Source organism: Ambystoma mexicanum, chromosome 2q (assembly GCF_040938575.1).
Source record: "Ambystoma mexicanum isolate Mex_15411 chromosome 2q, UKY_AmexF1_1, whole genome shotgun sequence".
Classification (NCBI taxonomy): Eukaryota; Metazoa; Chordata; class Amphibia; order Caudata; family Ambystomatidae; genus Ambystoma; species Ambystoma mexicanum.
In genome coordinates this window covers 731,317,869-731,341,760 of record NC_090924.1, presented here as the reverse complement: position 1 = coordinate 731,341,760, position 23,892 = coordinate 731,317,869, and the positions used below count along the sequence as shown (strand labels likewise).

The 23,892-nt window shown below is 47.0% G+C and overlaps 1 protein-coding gene across 6 annotated transcripts in view; it reads right to left on the bottom strand.

Moving 5' to 3' along the window:
* RBM33 (RNA binding motif protein 33) overlaps positions 1–23,892 on the bottom strand; it is a 1,526,085-nt gene that overhangs the window by 1,296,981 nt on the left and 205,212 nt on the right. The window lies entirely within an intron of this gene.

Sequence of the window (23,892 nt, the reverse complement as noted above, 5' to 3'; positions counted from 1 at the left end):
AGCACAGGGAGTTTCGGGCACTTCACTCGCTTCCTGCCCTGCCAGACATGCTGGAGACAGAGGCAGGCTTCACCAGTTAATCCCACCAAAGACAAAACGAACAAAGAGACCAAACCTGGTTTGGCACACAGAGTAAATCTCAAGAAGGACCTTTCCAACAGGAAATGGTGAAAAAAGAAGACTGGGCCCTTTTGACAAAATGGGCACCAATGGGTGCTTTACTGCCGCTGCAATTGAAGCCAGCGGTAGATACATTGCCACCAGCCATTCATTGTAGAAATGGAAACAAAAATGTTACAAGAGTAACTAAACAAAGGGGATACCAAGTAACCCCTCCAGCACCCTTTTGTAAGATAGTGTGTGCTGGGTCTAGAAAGTTACACAATGCAAGTAAAGTCAATTTCAATTCACTGATCTTCGAAACAGTAGTTTCACAAAGAGATGGTATTTAAACCTTTGGGAAATCTGAAAGACTTCCCTGTGTCACTGCACTGAAGGTGCTGTGTGTCAATGTAAAAAGATGCCGCCTATGGAGTTTGTCAGACTCCAAAACCAAACGAAACAGTGTCCAGATCACAGAAAAACACGAGACTTGGAAAAAAGGTCTCACTTTCTCCAGGATAAAAATTAAAAGTCCTAAAATCCAGCAAAACAGCAGGGGGTCTCTAAAGTAGAAGGGAATTGGCAGTTTTTTTTGAGAATGTTCCCCAAAAACCACGAATGCAGCTCCTAGAGCTCCACTTGGGGGAAATTCCCTGGAGCAGTACAGTCCGCACTTGCGGTTGACACCAGTCACAAACAGATCCACTTAAGGGGTTTCCCAAAGGGTGAAGATATCTTGAAGGACTTCCTGAGCTAGTTCCCACTCGTGGGAGACTGGTTTGTCTGCTCAGAGCGTTCACAGCAGTTTTCTCCTCTAAGGCTAGGTGAAATACCGATTGGGAGACACCTTCTTGAATTGCCCAGTACCTGAGCTGCATTGCTTCTCTGCACAAAGGTAGTGACCCTACACCACCTCTCTTGTTGCGGTAGTACATGGCCACTGTACTGTCCGTCATTATTAGGACATTCTTTCCCCAAACAGAGGGCAGGAAGGCCTTCAGCGCTAGTCCGATTGTCGTCAGCTACAAAAGATCGCTGTGACGTTTGGACGATGGAGACAAACGACTGCGGACTGCCATATCGTTGGTGTGGGCTCCCCACCCCGTGAGTGAGGCGTCCGTCACTACTGTTCTCTCTGGCCATGGTTGCCAAAAAGGTTCTCCCTTCAGAATCCTCGCAGGCCCACCACAGAAGATCCTGTGCGACCCTGCTTGGAACCTGAAGTAGGTTCAACATCTTTCCTAAGAACTGGGACCATTGAGTCCTGAGAGCCCATTAAAGGGATCTCATTATCAGGCGGGCCTCTGGCAGGAGAACAAAGAATGGTGCATTGACATCCAAAATGCCTTGTCAAATAAGATTGCCTCCCTACAAAACAATATTGCCTCCGAAAGGCTAATCCTCATCTCAGAGACTGACAAAAACGCCCACCCTCCAAGAATTCAGATTTACTAAAATCTCTACAGCCGAAGCAGAAAAATCATTGCATCTCTTAAACCATTGAGATAACAAGGCAACCTCTGCCCCGCACAAATAGTCAAAGAAGCAGCCAGAGACCTTGCCCCCTTTATTACAAAACTAATAAACGCCTCTTTTAGGACTTGCCATGTACCAACTAATTTCAAAAACTCCTGGGTCCTACCGTATCCGCCCAACGCACTCATCCATTCCACCCGCTTCATCAATTCTAACGATTTCATCCACTTTGTTCATTCATCATGCACTATCGATTCAGGCCATGTCAATTGTCATATGCACTGGATCCGTTCCCTGCTCTCTGTTTTATGCACTAAACCCGTCTCATCTACTTGAATCTTCTATGCTGTACTTTCCATTTATGCCATGCACTCATACAGTCGGTGTCATCTGTCTGTGTACTCATCAGTCTCTTGTATTCATCTTTCTATCCTCTTTATTCATTTCGCCCATTTTGTTCATTTTGTCTATTGCATTTGTTACATCCATTTCATTAACTTAAACCTCATTACTGTTTTTGTACGATTTGTTTTCTTCACTTCACTGCTTTTAGCTACTTTACTCATTCTAATCTCTTTGTCCTTTTAGTTTCTCCCCTGCGGGGAGATACTAAGAGTAAAACGAAATTGTAGCAAACAGGATACATTTAAATTACATGTATTGTATCTTAAAGAAATGTTCACTCAAAGAGCATTTGTTTTGAGAAAACTTCTCAGGAAACATTGAAACATATTACAAACAGATGACACGTAACAGACATGTAGAAGATAAACCTATGATGGTTTTTCGGAAAGCCCCTACTCTAAAACAGAAACTAATCCCAACACATCTCACAGGAGAAAACCAACAATTTAAGCAGCAACAGGAACATAAAAATGTGGCAATTGTACAATATGTCCAAATATTGAATGGAGTAAAAAACATACATCTACCAAATGGAAGAAAGCAGGAGATCAAATAATATATCAACTGCAATACCAAATTTGTTAGTTATGCCATAATTTGTATTTGCGGCAAGAAATTAGTAGGGAGCACCACAAGGGCAATGAAGATACGACTCCTTGAACACTTGAGAGCCATAAAAAATTGAGATACTAGATACCGTTTGGCGACACATTTTAGTCTAGAACACCAACTGTCAAAAATCAAAGAAATTAAATTCTTGGGTGTAGAAAAGTGGGAACACCGTAAAGAGGTGGAAATAGCAAACTACTATGAAGAGAAATGAAATGGACTTGTGCTCTAGACACATGCGAAACAGGTCTGAACACAGAGCATGAGATGGCCTATTGGCTTTAGACTATGATGTTCACAAGAAGTTACTGTTAAGCAAATGAGTTCACTTTGTTTATGTATATTATATGTAATATTGGAAATTGTTTTCTTTTTCGTAATCCAATCTTTCACCCTTTTTTTTCTCCTTTCTTTTCCGAAATATAGAGACATATATAGGCTGCAAAATAGAACAAGCGTACCCTACTAAAAACCGAGTTATTGACAAAATTACCAAATTTCAGCTAGTAATTTGTATGGAGACTGTTTGATAGACTCCTACACTTAAGAGTATCCAAAGTGAGAATTCAGACTTTTGCAGAACATGAAAATCGGTGTAAGCATTAAATAGCATCTGAGACTCACTTTCACACTTTAAAAGTGCCAGTTCCAGTCCAAGCTGCTAATATTTTCTAGATAATGGTTGAAATATCCCAAGCAAAAGAAATAAAGAAAAGAAAAGAGGGATTCCTAGAATCAGAAAGCAGACTTAAAAAAAGATGTTGCCCCATCACATAGACAAGGGACAAGTCCCTTGACTTTCACATAATCTAATTGGATTCCCTGGCCTCTCTTCATAGATTTGCCACAAGAGGCTACATCTCATCCATTCCAGTACAAGACCAAGATTGAGATAAAATAGGATGACTACCCTCTAATCACCACTTAGAAGAAAATATTGAACAAATGGTGAGTGAACCCACGAAAATAAATGTTTCTACCTATAATTTGAAACACTATTTTAAACAAAACTCTTAATTGTGTACCTCCACTCATACTCTTCCTTTTCCTCTCTGATTCTTACTTTTTCCTGTCTTTCTTTGTTCACACAGTATCCCTCCTGATGAACCACAGACAACATTGTGGGGAAACACGTGTTGGGAGATAACGAGGGAGTAAATATGCATGGAGATAATTAATGCATGACAAATTATGGAAAAAGAGTAATGTGTAAGAAAAAAAGAATTTGTTCGGAATGTATGAAACCAAGACATGGAAAGAACAAGTTACTCTCTTACCTGGTAACGTTCTTTCGATGGGATGGTCCGACGACGTATTCCATATCTATGATGGGTAATGTCCACAGGTGTGCTGCTTTGGAAAATCTTTGGCGTCTGCGTCCATGACGTCGATGCGCCGTTCCCGAAGACGTCCCCCCGACGGCCGACGTCACCCGATGCGATAAGTAGGACGCACAACGCCCATAGCCTCAGTTATAGTTTTTTCCCAGAACGTGTGCCACCAGTTTTCTGTCAGTCAGACACACAAGGCCTTGCGGAACGCAAGCTGCAATCGCAAAATAAATTCTGCAGCGGGGAAGGCAGGGAGGGAGCGATATGGAATACGTCGGACCATCCCATCAAAAGAACATTACCAGGTAAGAAAGTAACTTGTTCTTCGAGGGGATTGGGTCCTCCGACGTATTCCATATCTATGACAGACTCCCAAAGCAGTACCAAGCAAGGAGGTGGGAAAGAATTTAGAATACAAATTTACCATGCCCAATCAAATTGTGGAATAGAGAACTGCCTTGCCAAAGGCCAGAACTTGCCCTCTGATGGAATCGAGGGCGTAGTGACGTACAAAAGTATGTACTGAAGCCCAGGTGGCTGCATCACAGATGTGACGAATAGGAACTCCCCTCTGCAGGGCAGTAGACGCAGCCACTCCCCTGGTCGAATGGGCCCGCAAGCCAGCCGGAGGGTCCTTACCCGCCAAGCGGTAACACTCGGAGATAGCTAAAATAATCCAATGAGAAATCTGTTTCGTCACAGCTTGTCCCAAACGCTTTCCAGCGTAACCAATGAAAAGTTGATCGTCCACTCTGACCCGGGACATGCGCGAAATATAAAAGCTTAAAGCTCTCCTAGGATCAAGCCTATGGAGCCTCTCCTCTTCCTTACCAGGATGCAGTGAAGGGTGGCTTAACTGAAAGTGCCTGTAACTCACTCACTCAGTGAGCGGAAGTAACCGCAACCAAAAACACAGTTTTCAGAGTTAACAGCCTCAAAGGGCAAGAATGGAAAGACTCAAACGGAGCACCCATAGGAAACTTAACAAGGTTCAAATCCCAACCTGGCACCAGAAAAGGTGACGGAGGGAACACATTAGTGAGCCCTTTCAAAAACTGCAAAATTAAAGGAATCTTAAAATAGGAACACTCTTCAGACGAGCGCTTAAATATGGACAGCGCCGCCAGGTAACCTTTAATGGTCCCCACTTGCAAGTACCTGTGGGCCAAAGAAAGCAAAAAAGACAGAACCATGGGAACGTCACATTCAAAAGGATCCAGATTCTGAACTCTGCACCAGTCGCAGAACATCCTCCAACGGCAGCGGTACAGAGACTTAGTTGCCGGCCGCCTGGCCGAGAGCAACACCTCCATCACGTCTTCAGGGAGGTCCCAATCCTTATACCTCAACCTTTCAGAAGCCAAGCGTGAAGATTGAGGGATCTGACCTCTGGATGGAGAACCTGACCCTCCCTCCCGTGAGAGCAGATAGTCTCGGTAGGGAAGACTACGTGGAGGGCAGATGGACAAGTCTAGAAGGTCCGGGTACCACGTCCTCCGGGCCCACGCCAGAGCAATGAGGATCATCCGGGAACAGAATCTCTGTAACCTCCGCACCACTTGCGGGATGACGGGGACTGGAGGAAACGCGCACAGCAGTGGGAATGACCACGAACGCGTCTCCTAAGGCTCCTTTTGGAGGAAATTCCCGCAAGCAAAACCTTTCGCACTTCCGGTTGACACTGGCGGCGAAGAGATCCACTTGAGGGGTCCCCCAAAGGGCAAAGATCTCCAGGAGAATCTCCTGAGCCAGCTCCCACTCGTGAGAGATCGTGCTCTGCCTGCTCAGAGCGTCCGCCGTCACGTTGTCTCCGGCCAGATGAACCGCAGAGATCGAAACTTCCTGAACTCGAGCTGCATCACCTCCCTGCAGGTCCCCTTTTTGTTGAGGTAGTGCATGGCCACTGTGTTGTCCGTTAGAATCAGGACACTCTTTCCACGCACAGTCGGCAGAAAAGCCTTCAGGGCTAGCCTGACGGCCCTCAGCTCCAAAAGATTGATATGGAGTCTGGACTCCGACGGAGACCAAAGACCGCTGACTGTCAACTCGTTGGCATGAGCTACCCATCCCGTGAGGGATGCGTCCGTCACGATGGTCACCTCTGGCCAGGCCAGCCAAAATGGGGCCCCTCTACATCAGATTGCCCTCGACGGACCACCACAGGAGGTCCCGGGCTACCAAGTGCGGCACCTGAACAGGGTCCGACAGCCTGCCGGAGGACTGAGACCACTGGAGCTTGAGTGCCCACTGCAAAGATCTCATCCGCCGACGAGCCTCTGGCACCAGAAGAATGCAGGATGCCATGAGGCCGAGCAGTCTCAAGAACTCGGATGCTGGGAGATCCTGGGCAAATTGAAACTTGTTCACCATCTGCTGAATGTGAAGAGCCCTCACCTGAGGAGGAAAACACTGCCCCAGGGACATGTTGAGCACTGCTCCGATGTACTGGAGCCGCTGCGTTGGTGTCAAATGGGACTTCTTTAAATTGAGGGAGAAGCCCAGCCTGTGAAGGGAGTGGCAGGTGACGGACAGATGATCCAGGACTTGCTCAGGAGAGCTCCCCCTGATCAACCAATCGTCCAGGTAGGAGTAGACGTGAATCCCCCCCCATTCCTGAGATGCGCTGCCACCACCACCACCATGAGCTTGGTGAAAACCCTCGGGGCAGAGGTCAATCCGAACGGCAGAACCCGAAACTGATACTGCAAGTCGCCAACCGCAAACCTCAGGTACTTCTTGTGCTTTGGATGGATCGGCACATGGAAGTAAGCATCCTTGAGGTCGAGTGACACCAACCAGTCCTGAAGTTGAAGGGCCTGCAGGACTTGAGAAAGAGTCACTTGTCCTTCCCGAGGAGTTTGTTCAAACCGCGCAAGTCCATGATGGGTCTAAATCCCCAGTCTGTCTTCGAAATAAAAAAATAAGGGGAATACCATCCCTTGTTCCTCTCCGCTACAGGCACCAGTTCTATGACGCCTTTCTCCAGCAGGGCTTGAATTTCCTGCGCAAGGAGCGGATCCGGACACTTCAAAGAGAGGTTCCCTGGAGGATTGTCGTGAGGCCTCTGCCGAAAAGGAAGACAGTAGCCGTGGGTTATGATCTCCAGAACCCACACATCCGAAGTAATGGCTTGCCACTCTACAGGATGCTCCGCCAGCCTTCCCCCAACCGGCGAACCATGGGACCTGGCCTCATGTCTGAGTGGTAGCGGCTGCGGCGTTGCCTGAGGGCAAAGAGGCAACTGCCCGAGCGGCCTTGGCACCTCGAGTACCTTTGTTTCCACCTCTGGCACTCTTACGATGGCCTCTGACTGCTAGCTCCCCTCTCTTTACTGAAGGACGAGTAATAGCGAAAGGAACCTACCCTCCATTGCTGTCCTCTAGGACGAAAAAAGGCGGAGGTTGGCGAACTGCAGCGCCCAACGACTTTGCTGCAGCTTTGGAGGTCTGCAACCTCTCAAGGCTCTCGTCAGCCTTGCTGCCAAAAAGGTGTTCACCGTCAAAGGGCATGTTGAGGAGCCGGGACTTCACATCAGGAGCGAACCCAGACTTCCGCAACCACGCAAACCTGCGCATTCCGGTGCTCGCCGCCATGGACTGGCTGACACAATCTGCCAAGTCCAAACCCGACTGAACGGCCTCACACATGGCATCCTTGCCATCCTGAACCATAGCAAGGAAACCATCCCGTTCGTCCCCTTCGGGAATATGTTCAGCCGCTAATGCAACACAGTTCCACAGAGTGTGTGGGAAACTAGACAAAGCACATATGGAGTTGGCCGCCTGAAGCGCCATACCCCCGGAAGAAAACACTTTATTCGCCCAGCCGTCAAAACGTTTTTCATCCCTATCTGGAGGGATGGTAGGATACGACGCCTGCTTTGCCAGGGCCGTAGCAGTCTGCACCACCAAACTCTCCAGAGTGGGGTGCCTGGACAGGTAGCAGGGGTCGCTACTGGCTGGACGGTATTTTCGCGACAGACTTGCCCACTGCCGGGAGACTCTCCGGAGCAGTCCAAGCCGCCGCCACCCTTCTCTGCAGAGCCATATGAAACGGCAAAACCGGGTCAGTGGGGGGACCGAGATCAAGGATGTCCGTGAGATCATCCTGAACGAACTCCCCTGGGGGAGCTGACCAACCCAAGTACTCAGTGACCCGAGACATAAGGCGCTGATATGAAGAATCGGCGTGAGTGCCAGGCTCTGGCTACAAAACTCCACCTCCAGAGAGGTGTCCAGTCCACTGGCATCATGCAGTGACTGCCTCAGGTCATCAAACTGGCTATGGCCCGAGATAAGCTCATCTGGAACCGTAACCGGAACCAAGCCGTCATCGGCGTCGACACAGGCCTCGAAGCCGGAGCTCCGAGCGTGTCACTCGACAACCTAGGCGCCGACGGCATCGACGACCCCCTCGGAGGCGGAGCCTCGAGAGAAATAGTCGACGACCTCAGCTCCACAGGCGTCGACGTCTTCTTCGAAGACAGCACAGGATCACGCGGTCTCGAGCGCGTCGAGGACCGGGACCTGGAATGGGCATGGCGAGAACGGCTACCCTTGTCCGAGCGGGACCTCTCCTGCGAGCCGTGCCGACCACCCGAGCCTGAAGGCGTACGAGTGGTGTCTCTCGACCGGTGCCGACCGACCCCACTCGGAGGCGCGCACGGACCGGTGCCCTGCGATTCAAGAATCGCTAGCATCTGCTTCCCGAAGGAAGCCCATTCCTCCGGTGTCGTTTGCATGGAGGGATAAGCGACCCGCCGACGGGCGGAGTCCTCGGAAGAGGACGGGGAAGGCGACCTATGCCGGCGCTTCCGAGAATGCCTCGAAGAGGCGGAGGAGTGGCGAGACCGACTCCTGGAAGGAGACCCACTGGACTTCTGACGATGACGCGGAGAGTCGCCCCTCGAGTCATCCGTCGAAAGCCCTGCAGACCTCGACTTCCGGGGCTTAGACACCCGGCCTACCGACAGCTTCTTCTTGCATCCCGCAAGGCCTTTGCCATGAGCGACTGGCAGTCGACACAGTCGTCCGTATCGTGGGCCTCCCCGAGGCACCAGAGGCAGGCGTTGTGCGAGTCCGTGACCGACATCTTGGACCCACAGTCCCTGCATTTCTTGAAACCCGGACGCGGGGTTGAAGACGAAGTAGACATTGCCACGAACAGGTCTTCACAAAAAACCGAACAGGTTCACTGAACCGAGAATTGAAAACAGCAAACTCCAAAGAGTCGAGGCGTACCGAGATTCCCGAAGCAAACACGTTCGCGGAAAAAGCGGAACTGAGGCTATGGGCGTCGTGCGTCCTACTTATCACATCGGGTGACTTCGGCCGTCGGAGGAGGTCCTCGGGAACGGTGCATCGATGTCATCGACGCAGACGCCAAAGATTTTCCGAAGCAGCACAGCTGTGGACATTACCTGTCATAGATATGGAATACGTCGGAGGACCTAATCCCCTTGAATAAACACTTTTCATTTTGAAAAATATGGAAAATAAACACCAGTATTCGACAAACTGGATTTGAAATATATATCTTTCTATACGGGGAGCGCACTCAGCATAAGTACTATCATAAGTGAAAACACTAATCTAATAATGCACACAATCAGTTGAGGAAAATAAAATTGATCTTGGTGATATAAATCCGAAATGCTTAATCTGATAGTAGGAATTGCAAAGCACAATTCAACAGGGGCTTTAAGGCAGCTGGTAATATGCCTAAAGCTTACCTCATCCTCCGGGCTAGATTGCTGAAGAAGGTGCTGCTACTGCAGCAAACAGCAACAATGGGGAGCTCCTGCTCCGGAGGAAATGGGAAGTGAAGACGAGGTAAGGGACTTAAAATAGTCCTTCCTGGGTAAAGGCACATGTTTTTTCAGGCATCAAGGGTTTAATGAATAATGGATTCAACGCTGGAAGAGCCGTCAACATTTTCTTTTACTGGAGAGATGGTCGAGGTACCCAGTAATCTGTTCCAGGCTTCCAGTTGAACACATAGGTTTTAATGGGGCGCTAGGCGTCGATGGCGCTGTCGGCAATGATGGCGCAGCTGCCGTTCATGCCTTCGGCATAGAAGTCGACGTCGAGTGCTTGGCTGGCGTCGAAGGCATCAACAACCTCATTTTATGTTTATGTTTTTGGCTTGGCGGATCCTTCGATGACAAGTCATCGGATCGAGGCCAAGACGGCTCCCGATGAGGATCAGGCCTTAGGTCAAGCCCTTTCCTTCCCGGCTTGTTTGGAAGGCGCGGTAGGATCCTGGCTTGGAGGCTTTTGTTTTTCAAATATTAGATTTTTTGTGGGGGCAAGATACCCTCTCAGGGGAAGCGTCCAACGATGAAGTCAAAGAAGGCGACATATGATGTCTCCTCTTGGATGACTTCGACGATGAGGAGTGGTGGGAGCCACTCCTCAATCTCGACCTCTTAACTTTCTTCCTCAGAGGTGAGCCGCCTCTCAACTCGGTCAAAGTTTTTTGTTTCATCGGGGTAGATTTGGGGTTTCGAACCTACTATCAATTTTCCCTTTCATTCCTTCAAGGCCTTTCCTGTCATCGACTGGCACTTCGAGCAGTCCGAGGTGTTCTGCTCCACCCAGGGCACCATAAACATACAATGCAGATCAGTCAATGACATTCTCGACCCACTATCTCAACACTTATTGACCCCGGTCTTCAAGTAGACTATGTCGAAGAAGACATATTCCATTTCTCAAAGCAATTACGTTTTTACTTTAAGTAAAGAAGCATGCTGTATTTCTCGAAGTGATAGCATTCACGTAAAAATGGAACTGAAGCCAACGGGCGTTGTGCGTGCTATATATACCTTCGATGACATCGAATCGACGCCATTGACGCACAGCGCCCTCTATCGATTTTTTTTCCCCCAGAGGAGTTAAAGCTGGATATAGAAGATGAGGAATACGTGGGAGGACTCAATCCATTCCAAATGAAAATTCTCCTTAACAATTCTCCTATGAAGAGCAGACAGTTGACAACCAGATGACAACCCCTGAAGCTGACCAGCACCAACTCCAGTGAAGTACTGTTGAAATCACGCTTTGCTGCCTGATCGCAAGACCCTTGTTGGTGCTTCAACCCCTCGCCCACGGGATAACAAGCAATCTCAACCCCTGCTCAAGGATCCATGCTTAAATTCCTTCGATCATGATCCTTCAGAAGTGTCCCTGGACCAACCAGTGTACTGACTAGCTCTCTTCGGAGCTACCTCACTGCAGACATCGTTGCTCAGAGTGCAACATGGAAGGTCTTCAACTTGTACGACAAGAAGCCTGCTGCTGCATTTTCAGCCTTCTTGCATCACAACTTCCAAGCCTCACACCCTCGCTGTATCTTTCAAACGCTCTTTCGTCTTCACTCCCCGCCCACCCTGACCCCTTCAACCAAATCCTCCCTCCCTCTCTCTCTCTCTCCTGACTTTGCTGACTTGCTCTCCTCCAAGATTCTCTCTTCGTCAAAACATTCTCTGCTCTCCTTCCTATTCCACCCTCCCCTTCCTCCTCCTCCTCCTCCTCCTCCTCCTCCTCCTCCTCAGCTTGCATGTCTGACTTCTCGCCCATCTCCCCTTCTGATGTGTCCCTTCTCCTATCCAAAGCCCACCCTGCGTCTGCCCCTACTGACCCTCTACCCACCCCACTTATCCCGAAGATCTACTCTTCTCATTCCTTACTTAACCTTCTTCACCATATGTCTCTCCTCAGCTACTTTCCCCTCTGCATTCAAGCACACTACTATAATACCTATTCTGAAGAAACCCTCTGCTGATCCCCTTCTTGCCTCAAACTTCCGTCCAATATCCCTACTCCCATTCCTCTCTAAATTACTTGAACACCTAGCCTACTCCCAGCTCTCAGCCTTTGTTTCTAATCTTTCCCTCCTTCCTCCCTTTCAATCTGGCTTCTGACCTAAACACTCCCCTGAAACTGCTCTCACTTATGTTCTCAACTCCCTCTTCTCTGCTCGATACTGTAAGCAATCCTCTGTCCTCATCCTCCTCGACCTCTCTGCTGCCTTCGACGCTGTCGATCACCCATTACTTCGACACTCTTTCTTCCTTTGGTTTCAAAGGCTCTGTTCTCAACTGGCTCTCCTACCTCTCCACCTGCACTTTTGCTGTCTCTTGGGACGGTCGTACCTCATCCACTCTCCCCTTGGATTACAGCATACCCCAAGGTTCAGTTCTTGGCCCTTTCCTATTCTCTCTTTACACCTCTCTTGCCCTCAGCATCTCTTCCTTCGGCATCTCACCATTTCTATGCTGATGACACCCAACTCTTCCTTTCCTTCTCTGATGACCTTAAACGCTCTTCCTGTCTCACTGTCATTAAAAAGTGGATGTCATCCCGCCTCCTTTCCCTCAAAACTGATAATACTTAAATCTTATTTCCCTCCAACACTCTTCCCCCTCCCTCTCCTCCACCTTTTATCCACTTTCTCCCCTCTAATCTCCCCATCTCTTCCCACGCTCGCAACCTAGGCATTCCCTTTGACTCCTCTCGCCTTTTCCTACCACATTTTTCTTACCTCACCTGTCGCTACCACCTCTTCAACATTCGTAAAATCTGCTCATCTCTCACCTTCCATGGCACTAAACATTTAATCTCCTCCCTCATCTTCTCTCGCCTCTTCTATTGCTCCTCTATCCTCTTTGGACTCCCTGCATCTCATATTGCCCCCCTCAAATCCCTCTACCACTTGTACTCCTTGCTCCTCACGACTCCATTTCCTCCTCGCTTTCTTACCTTGGTTGGCCATCCTTTCACTCCCAACTTAAATTTCATTTCTTCTGTCTCGTCTTTAAATCTCTTCATGACCTCGCCCCACCTCATCTCTCTTCTCTCCTTTCTTTCTACATCCCTTCCCGCTCCCTTCGATCCACTGATCTCTTCCTCTTCACCGCCCCCGCCCTTCCCCATGTGCCTCTTCCCATTTCCACTCCTTTCAGCTCCTAGCCCCCCTGCACTGGAACTCCCTCCCTCTCTATCCGCTCCATCACCACCTTTTCCTCTGTCCGTACTTCCTTGAAATCTCTCCATCCCCCCGCCCTGATACCCTTACCCTGTCTCACTTCTCTCTCTCCTCCCTCACACTTTCCCCTACTAACCTTCCCTAGCCGCTCCTTTCCCTTACACTTATCTCTCCCTCCTTACATCCTCACCCTAATGCCATTTGTCTCCCTCCTCCTTCCCTTTCTCATCCCCCTCCTTCCCTTACCTACCTTCACAGGTTAATTTCTCTACCTACTGTTTTATTGGTTTGATTCATGTCTTGTAAATTGCGTCTGTTATAATTTTCTATTTAACTTGTTATAATGTAAAGCATTTTGGATTAAAGCGCTATATAAACAAATACAAATCATAAGAAACCATGCAGGACCTGCGCCTGCCATCTCTCCGTGGTGACATGAGTTTGCCTGCTTGCAAAGGTCTTTTCCTTTTCTTTGTTTGGGTGTTCAACTGGAAGCCTGGAACAGATTACTGGGTACCTCGACCATCTCTCCGTGGTGACATGAGTTTGACCGCTTGCAAAGGTCTTTTCCTTTTCTTTGTTTGGGTGTTCAACTGGAAGCCTGGAACAGATTACTGGGTACCTCGACCAAACAAAAGTAAATCCTGCATCTGCAGGTGGCCCATGCGCATTTGGCCTCTGCACCCACGACCCCGAGATATTCCTCATATGGACAAAGCACTTAAAGGATAGTTCCGGGACTTTTTTTTTATTGTCCCTACGGGTCGGCCATGTGTTTGTAAGCATAAATCGGTAGATCGTAGGAAACTTTCCTATGGACCTTACCCGACTTTTCGCCCATTATCGCACTCGAAATCAGCCTCCATTTTGTGATAATCCTATCATTTCGCCCCATCGACCTGGCTCACCTGCCTTTGCGGCACTAAATCAAATCCCCCGCCCCTGAGCCTGACATCAGCAGACGCGTACTGCCCATTTCAAGCACGTCTCGTGTCAACAATCGCTGCGCCTCAGCTATTGACGTGTTGCCATGGAAATGGCAGGACGCCTCTTTCCCCAATAAGTATAAACAGACCGTTTCACAACATACAGCAGCAGATTTTCGATTCCATTCCTCTCTCTGTGTTACTTTGAGTATTCTGTGACTCGTTTCAGTGCTCTGGTCAGCTACCTTCGCCGCTTGTAGCCCGTGTGAACACCTGTACCATCTCTGTAAATTATTTTACTATCTTTACCGCACAATGGCCACAATAATGCCGTATATGTACGACCCCGAGTACACCGAGGAGGAACTACTGGAAAGGCAAGCACGCGAAAACGATGGGGATTCGGACGGCAGTTGGGAGGACCAGTCAACGGATGAAGAGCCTGGACCATGTCGCATGGACGGCGTCTCCACCTGGTGCACGTGCAATCGGTGCGAGCTAATGCCAACTGAGGAGGAGAACTGCTGCTGCCGTGAAAATTCCGGGTGCTTGGCCTACATTACGGAAAGCGAGCAAAGTCTGCAGGAAGGCGAGCAAAGTCCGCAATGCATCACCGAGCTGCCAGAGTTCAGGGAAGCCTGCCTCTCACGGACAGTGTTGAGGATGATGATGGTGCTTATGCACGAACTTCGTGGCACTGTTCGTCCGCGTAATCCGAGTAACGAGTAAGTATACTCTGTTTGTGATGTCAGTGATGCCACCACTATTTCATGGTCGTCTCCCACATATAAAATTACATTTACATATCATTCGAACGCATGTAAATTGGTTCCATATAGTGCATTTTCTAGATATAATTTTTTTCTAAGAAAAATGACATGTGTTACCTGAATCGACATTGATAAGAAAGTTTGGTCAGTTTAATACAGTTTGCATCTTTTTTTTCCACAGGTGGTACAGGCTGGTGGCCTATCGTTGCTTCACTTGGTGGCTTCACGGGAGGCTCGGACACCGCGTTCGGAGAGTAATACCTGCCTGTGCGGTACTTGCCATTAGACAACATTTCCCCAGTGACAGTGGACAATACCGCGGATTTTCCCTCGATGTGCTGCAACCTCAACTTTACAATGTGTAATGTTTATTATTTATGTTTAATTAAAATCTAAAATAAAGCCCAACATATATTTTAACAATGGTTGTTTTGATTTTTTAAATGAATCTAGTGTATCTCCGTTGAATAGCCTTCCAGTGCCTTGTCTTGTCACACCACATGTCTCCGGCCAGCATCCTCCCTCACGCTGGCCGCACACCTTCAATCCACATAACCGTTGAACCCATATATGCAGCAGTCATACATATATTATTTTGTGGGTTGGCATCAAGCGTTGGCAATAAAAAGCTGTTGGATTTTATTGATACAAAACATGGTTATAGGTAAATAATAAATATGGTTGATCATAATAAATCCTCTTTTTGGGCACCGGGTACAGAGATGACCCCCATATATTCTCCTGGGAGGGTGAGGTATTTATAAACTCACCCCCCTGCCTTCCATGTAGTAGATCCTGCAGCCATCCTCTTACATTCAGTTAGATGGCCTCGCCTTGGTGAGGCCCTGCGGCAAACGGGTCTTGTCTGCACGACCACCGCCCCGATCCACCCCCCGCCCTATCAAAGGCAGTTCGCACCAGGGTACTTGCGCTGCTGGCAAGTGGAGCTGTCAGGGAGCGATAAAGGCCAAGAGGTGCCAAAGACCATGTACACTTCAAAGTGGTCTATAGAGCATGGGTTGTTGTTCCCATGTCTACCTCCAGACCCCGTGTCTCCTGCCAAGCATCCCCCCTCACGCTGGACGCCCCCCTGCAATCCACATAAGTGTGTCTCCATTCACGAGTCTTCCTGTGTCTTGTCTGCACGACCACCGCCCCGATCCACCCCCCGCCCTATCAAAGGCAGTTCGCACCAGGGTACTTGCGCTGCTGGCAAGTGGAGCTGTCAGGGAGCGATAAAGGCCAAGAGGTGCCAAAGACCATGTACACTTCAAAGTGGTCTATAGAGCATGGGTTGTTGTTCCCATGTCTACCTCCAGACCCCGTGTCTCCTGCCAAGCATCCCCCCTCACGCTGGACGCCCCCCTGCAATCCGCATAATGCCACGACATATACACGTCATTCATTCACAAACACACCCCTGTTTCGAATTCTTTATAACCCACTTCATATTTCTAATGAGAACTTCTTTGCGCTTTGCTAGTCAACCCGTGAAGGTGCTGGTTATCTGCTCTTCGTCTCTGTGAACTTCCGTGACCACTTTGAGCAAACTCGTCAGTTTGCAACCTGTGAACTGCTCCCTGTTCTACGACAAGAAACTACTCTGATCCCTGCATCTAACTGTTTGTTCGTCAAGGTAAGTCCATGTACCATAATCATTTTGCGTCCAATTTTTTAATTTATATCTATTTGCTAGTAGTCATCAAATTGCATCCATGTTTTCTTTTCAATCACGACAGTACATGCAAGGAACTAGTCACATGTTCTGAGTTTAGTCAAATTACTTTTTCTATTTTTTGAAAGTTATTGAAATACTTATCCGCATGTGAATAACGTGTATAGTTCCAAGAACCAAAACGGACCTTGCATTGAACCTTTTATGTGTCATTTAATGTTTTAACACATTGGTATTCATAGAGAATTGTTGATCTTTACTTTTCAGAACTTTCCATAATGCCTGCCTGTTCCATTGGCGGTTGCCCTTCGAAGACCCATAACAAATCTGAAGGTACTATAATGCATGTTTTCCCTAAGACAATAGATCAGATAAGAGAATGGGTCCGATATTGCGGATATCCAGCCTCTGAGCTAGAAAGTAGAGTCCTAGAAGTCTTTGCGGACAAGAGGGGTGATCGATACCGCATCTGCAGCAGGCACTTTAGCCCAGACATGTACTCCACATCATTGCTAATAAAGAAGAAAACACCGCGAGCGAGGCGAAAATTGCTCTCAACCGCTATTCCCACTCTATTCGTCCACATCCCTCCACTGGTGAGTCAAGTTTACGTATTTGTCTCTCGGCCTTGCGGTAGTGTGTAGCATTAGCTAACAATAATTTCCCCATTTATGTATCCACTCAATATGAAGGCGGAAGATTCTCCATCCGTGTCGTTATTGCAGTCATCAGCCACTTCAAGCGCCTATCGGGTAATCTTACTTAGCTATTCTGACACTGACTTGTTTTAGGCATGTAAATCAATAGTTTTAATTGATCGTGTAATTATTTTACCTAATGGTACACCACAGTACTCGTCCTCTAGTCTTTGTTTTCAGTTATAATTATTGTTATCCAAAATAATGCAAGTACTGTCTTTCAGGGAGATGCTGAGGAGTCCAACGCATTGACGACAACCGTAGATGTCACTCAGATGCTCGAGGTACGTTTCCGGACAGTTCCATCGATGGAGATCATCAGATCTTGCATTCTTGTAGCGTGATTGTTACACACAATGTTTCTTTCGTTTTTAGCCATTGGTATGTCCTTCTGTCGTCGCCCTCCTATGTGTCTTCTTTTTTCAATATTGTGTTCATTACTAATGAAAGTCCTATGTTTCAGGGAGTCGATGGAGCATTAGTCCAAGAAGAAGGGGGAGCATGCAGTTACGGGTCGGCGCAACAGCTTGCAGAAGTGTGCACCGCAGTTACAGCGTCCCTTGATGTTCTTATGCATTTCGAGGTATGGATACTGACAGATCAATCATGCGAGATCAAATGACGTGATTACATCCGCTATACTTCCTTCTTTATTAAGGCAAGTACTATGTTTCAGGGAGCTGACGGAGCTTCTTCAACAAGAACATCACCCCTAGTAGTTGATGCAGATCTCTGGGTGGTGACACTTCCAACGATGGAGCAAATCGAATAATATTTAGATATCCATTATTTATTTTAGACAACTGATCATTTGTGCAGGTCTATTTAGATGAGCCGTTGACGCCTGCAGAAAGTTTATGTTCTTTTAAACAAAATAGAAAACCATACTAATGCAATTACTGTGTTTCAGGGAGTTGCTGAAGCATCTTCAATAATATCATCAATGGAAGTCTATGCGGAGCCCGAGGTATGGATCTTGACAGTTCAATCTAACTAGATCAACAATGCGTGAACTATTGTCGTTTGAATGTTCTACACAATGCGTTCATTCGTGTTTTGCTATTGAGATGTACGTATGGGTATTGGTCCCCAAGTACATTTTGTGTTTTCAATATTATTATACATACTAATGAAAGTTCTATGTTTCAGGGAGTCGATGGAGCCTCAGTGAGTGATGGATGTGCTTATCATGAAAATATAGTCGTTGCAGCGCGAGAGGAAGTGGAGACATGCACACACGAGTCGGAGCAACAGCGTCCAGATGTTGAAGTTCGAGGCAAGAAAGTTTCAAAGAAAAGAAAGCAAAAGAAGGTTAGTGTCCTGTTCACTATATTATGTTGTCTTTCACTGTCAATAGTTCAATACTGTAAGTTGTGTTTAAACTGAACATCCCTTTTCTAATCTGTCCTCTAGTTGCGAGTGGGTGTAAGAACTAGATCTACACAGACAGTGAAGCGAACGAGAGATGTTGCTTGTCAAACCTTTTGGCAGGGACTTGAGACTGGAGATGCATCGTGCCAATGGGAAGAATATGAAGTGATTGACAACGGAGCTATACCACCATCAGCCATTGATAGTGAATGTCCTCCTGGTAGTTTGGATGCAGTCGGAGATCAATTCACAGAATCCACACCCGCAAAAAATAAGAGCGCGCAAAAGTTGAAGACATTGTTTTTTTCTCCCATCTCCGGACAAGGAACAGTTGTTGCAGTGGAAGAGAATGACATGGACGACAATGAAACACCATCAATATCACTCAGCATAGCGGAAGACGATATCAGAGATTGTACCTTTCATGCGAGTGACATGTCCTCAACGTTACAGGCCGAACCAGCTGGGATGCAGAGTGACAGTATAAGGAAAGAGGCCAAATTCATTGTATTCGATAGCTGTTTGATGGATATTATTATGATGATGAAATGTGGGCATTGGGTTGGTGGGGAAGTATGTTTTGTATTGTAAGTATTGATTAATGTGACTCGTGCAATTCGAGGCACTAACCTTAAAATACATGCCACCTGTACACAATATCATCCGTTCGCATGGTCTGCACAACCCATGCTGGGGCAACTGCCAGCAGGCAATCTACTTTGTGCAGCGGCCGCACTTTTTAGTGGTTCAAGTTTTAAAAAGTTACAGTATTTCTTTCAGTTTGTGGGAATCCATTTCATTGCGAAAACTCAGTTCTACAAATACCAAACCGATTATCTATTTCCAGCCATCAGCGAAGCTTGGAGAATGGAAAAAATGTCAATGGAAAGTACATTCGCGGGCAAACGCTTCAGGCTAGCCGGTGATGGACAGTGCGACAGCCCAGGATTTTCAGCCAAGTACTGCACCTACCACTTTCAGGACATGGAAAGTAAGAAAATTGTGAGTTCGGTGGTCGTGCAGGTGTCACAAAGTACATCCTCAGTGGCCATGGAGAAAGTTGGCTTTGTAGCATCATTGCAAGAACTACAATCGCGGGGAATGGTGATCGACCTGATAGCCACGGACAGACACGTTTCAATTGCCAAGACAATGAGAGAAGAGTACAAAAATATAAATCACCAATTTGAGGTATGGCATCTTGCAAAAACAATCAATAAAAAATTGTCGGCTGCAGGAAAAAAAAAAGATATGCAAGGTATTTCACAGTGGTCCAAGTCAATCAGCAACCATCTTTGGTGGAGCTCAAAAACATGTGAAGGGTCGTTGGAAATTCTACTGGAAAAATGGCGGTCAGTAATGTTGCACTGTAGCAACGTACATCGATGGTCGACAAATGAACATTTCCACAAATGTGAACATGGCCATTTGTCCACAGAGGAGGCACGGAAGAAGAAGTGGTTGATTCCTTCATCACCCACTCACAAGGCCATTGAAAAGATTGTATTTGATAAAACTATAACAAGAGATTTGAGGTGACTCACGGAATTCTGCCACACAGGAGATTTGGAGGTGTTCCACAATATGTGCCTAAAGTACAGGCCCAAAAGATTGCATTTTGGCATGGAAGGCATGATAAATCGGACTCTTCTAGCGGTCTTGGCACATAACCATAATGTTGGCCGTCAACAAAGTAGGACGACCGGAACTTTAGGGACGCTTCGCTACAATAAGGCCTTCACTAAAAGAAGTAAACAATGGGTGATCAAACCAGTGTTTGAGGATATGCAATATGAGTTTATTGAGAGACTTATCGTAGATGTCCTCGATAGGCACATACATGGAGTGGTGAACGAACCTATGCAGGGGACAACTGCATTGCCACCCAACATTGCCTCTGTTCCATGTCCACCTAAAGCAGAGCTCATTGAGAAATACACATCACGGTTTAAATGATTGTAATTTGATTGTCTGTTCTCTCGAGTCTCCTCATGTTGCAGGCCCAAACTAGAAATGTGTGCTCGCTCAAAGTGAAGGTCAGCTGCTTTGATGTTTTGCTCGGGTGGCGGAACGGCCCACGACCCAGTATAAGGTTCTATTGTGATTTGACCTTGACAGGCCGGGACCATCCCGAAAGACTAAGAAAAGATAATGAATAAAATTTCAGAAACGAAACGATGAGCCACGTTCATTAGAAGAAGTAACGTCGGCAAAGAAGGAGTGGTGTTTCGGGTCTGCCCTACACAGAGACACAATGGAAATTTCATTACTATACAGTGGCTTTAAAGACGGGTTCAGTTGTACTTGTTCGTTCTATGTGGCATATTGTTTTCTACCGCGCACTATCTTGAGGAGAAACATCTGCTTTTACTGAAGTACCTCAAAACCTTCCTCTTTGCTTCTGCTTTCTCTCTCCCTCTCCCCTGCTACAACTGGTCCACTGTCTGCGACCTCGGTCCTGGGCCCTTCCACTCTCCACCTGCACTGCCTCCCTGTCAACCCCTGCACTGGGGGACTGTCTCAGTATCCTACAGCCCCCCCCCCTTCCCAGCACTTGTTCTGCACTTACCTTGCACTTGCCACCAGCTGGCCCTATTTATTTATTATTTTATGCTACTTACCTTGTACTCCACTCCCCCCCCTCCATGCCTCGCCACGCCTTTAAACAATTGTGTACACCCAGTAGCGCTGTCCTCGCTATGAAATGAATAATTTTAATAAGGATCTGATGGTGAGACTAATTTCATTTTTTATGTTTTTAGGTACATCATTCACTACTGTCTGTGTCACGAGTACCAGACACCGGCGGACGGCTTCTACAGCCGCCAGTTGCTTCTCCGCGTGAACAACGTTACCACCCTGACCATTTTATGGGACGATCGCCAAGTACAAGTATGCCCTTACGCGGTACTAACGGTTAGATACAACATACCTACCGTTGTGGTGGCCTAGTGCCTCGTTGTTGGAACAGCCATGCGATTATCAGTGCGACCGAAGAGCTTATTTTTATCGTAAACCAACACCCTTTGTACTGCACACGAACATCGCTTCCCTCAATACGAACTTTTTGGAACATGAGCAAATAAAAATGCAAATTGCTGAATATTCTCTAAACATTTGATGTCAAATAAATGTACTTTACCACATTTACAATCTTGCGGTTTGATTTCAAAGTACAGTTTCATATTCCGAATTGTGCTGCGCTGTATTGTGAGCTGATCTGTGTTGATTTCCGGGGTCTGTGTGGAGTCGCGTAGAAGACGCCTGGGCGCGTTTGCCTACGCAGCTCAGTCACGTCACGGATAGAGGCGGGGAATATGAATGTTTTGATAAAGTCTGTTTCAGGGGCGGGGGATTTGATTTAGTGCCGCAAAGGCAGGTGAGCCAGGTCGATGGGGCGAAATGATAGGATTATCACAAAATGGAGGCTGATTTCGAGTGCGATAATGGGCGAAAAGTCGGGTAAGGTCCATAGGAAAGTTTCCTACGATCTACCGATTTATGCTTACAAACACATGGCCGACCCGTAGGGACAATAAAAAAAAAGTCCCGGAACTATCCTTTAAGACTGTCCACAACAGATTCCGAGACCTCAGCAGTAGTCTTTGAAGAAACAGTCAGAGGGGTGGATGGTTAATTTAGCATACCTGTTCCTTTACTTGCATGCTCAAGTTAAGTTTACAGTGGCATAAAGTGCTGTCCCTAAACCTCTTTGTCTTTGTTCGGTGCAGGCCTGGATCAAGAATGCCCATCCTAGTGACAGGGATGGAGTTTGCTTGCTTACCTGAACTTTACCTACCTTTTTGACCATAACCACTGGCATCATCAAAATCTCTATATACACGTACCTGTGAAGTATAACTTTAGAACTGATGATTTTATGGCAAAACTCCCCAAACTATCTAAGGGTTGAACTCATTAAGTGTTAGGGGAGCTATTATGTGGTTATTCCAAGTTTATTTACTGAAATTCATGCACCTGAGTACTTAACCAAGTTGCACTTGTTACTGAATCTAAGGATTTCTTTCTTCTCCTACGGGCAAACAGATGTATCGATTTTATAGTAAGTATGTGACAATATTTGACGAGAGGTTTTACTTACTTGGCATGTACTTTAAAGGTCTAATAAATCATTGTATATTGTTGTACTTGCCCGACTAACTTTCATAATTGGTGGTGTTGTGTGAACACATTGTAGCCCTAGGCCGCTCTCACAGCCCTCTTGAGACAAGGCCTGCCACCCTGCTACCTTAATGTGATTGGGTTTGGCTAGTCCCCAGTGTCTCCCTGTTAACCAAAATAGGGTGGCCTCCCAAAATACACCCGATGGTGTATTTTGGAAGTCCATCTGAACAGTGTGCCAGGTATATACAAAAGAAAACCCTGTGCACCAAGCGAGGCAGATGTACTTAGGCTCTTGAAAAAAGTGCCACAGACAATTTGTGAGTCCCACAAGGCTGCATCGGATAACAAAAAACAAAATTATTTTGGGCACAATACACAGGCTCTGCAATTTAGACCCAGCTTTCGAATCTTTTAAAGTGGCTGATTGCGCACCCAAAACTCTCCCTAAAGTCAAGACTTTGGGCGTCATCCTTAACCAAGAGCTGCGCATGAAATCCCGTTTGAGTCATCTAGTGTCATGCTCCTGCTATTTGAAGCTTTTGGCACTTATTAGACCATTTCTAACCCCTTGTAGCTGCGCCACAGTGGCTCAGCTATTATAGGGTCTCGCCTGGACTACTGCCCATGCCTATTTCAAGGTCTGGGTCAGGGAGAATTTAATCGCCTTCAGGTGGTTCAAAACAATGCAGTCCGAGTGGTCTTTGGATTGCAGAAATGTGACCATGTTTCAACGGCTAGAAAAATCGCTGCATTGATTGCCCATACGGAAATGAGTCACGTTTCATACTCTTTGCCTAGTGCACTACTGTCTCTTTGGGAAAATCCCAAAGCATCTTTCTTCTCTGCTGGACTGGCTCCCCATTTGACATACACTAAGACCCTACAATGTTGGTCTACTAGTTCCTAAGGCTAAATTGTCATTTGTATCGGAAGGATGCTTCCCGATGACAGCTTCTCACCTCTGGAATGCTTCTGCGCTGACCCTGAAGTTTTGCTCCTCACTGTTGTCCTTCAAACTCCTGCTTAATTTTGTTTGAATCAACCTTTCTTCGCCTGACTTTTTAAGATGAAGATTAATGCCTGATGACTCCCAGTTTTGTTTTTTTGTTGTCTGGCCCTTTCACTCTCTATGCCTTTGGGCCCCTGTCCGAGCGTGTTACAAATAACATTAAAATAAAGGCTTGAGGATCCCTCAACAGCAGCGCAGACAGGAGCAAAATCAGTTTTTACCCCTGTTCCCCCACAGGATCAGCAAGCTGCACAGTGGTCAGACTTCAGTCCTGGTAGGTCCTTATGCCCAGTGAAGCATGCCAGCAGGAAGGTGACTAAGCCTTTGCAGTGCAGGGAAGTGGTTTACCACATTTCCAGCCCACAGCTAGAAGGCATACATACGACGAGCTAGTCTAGCTTGTGGGA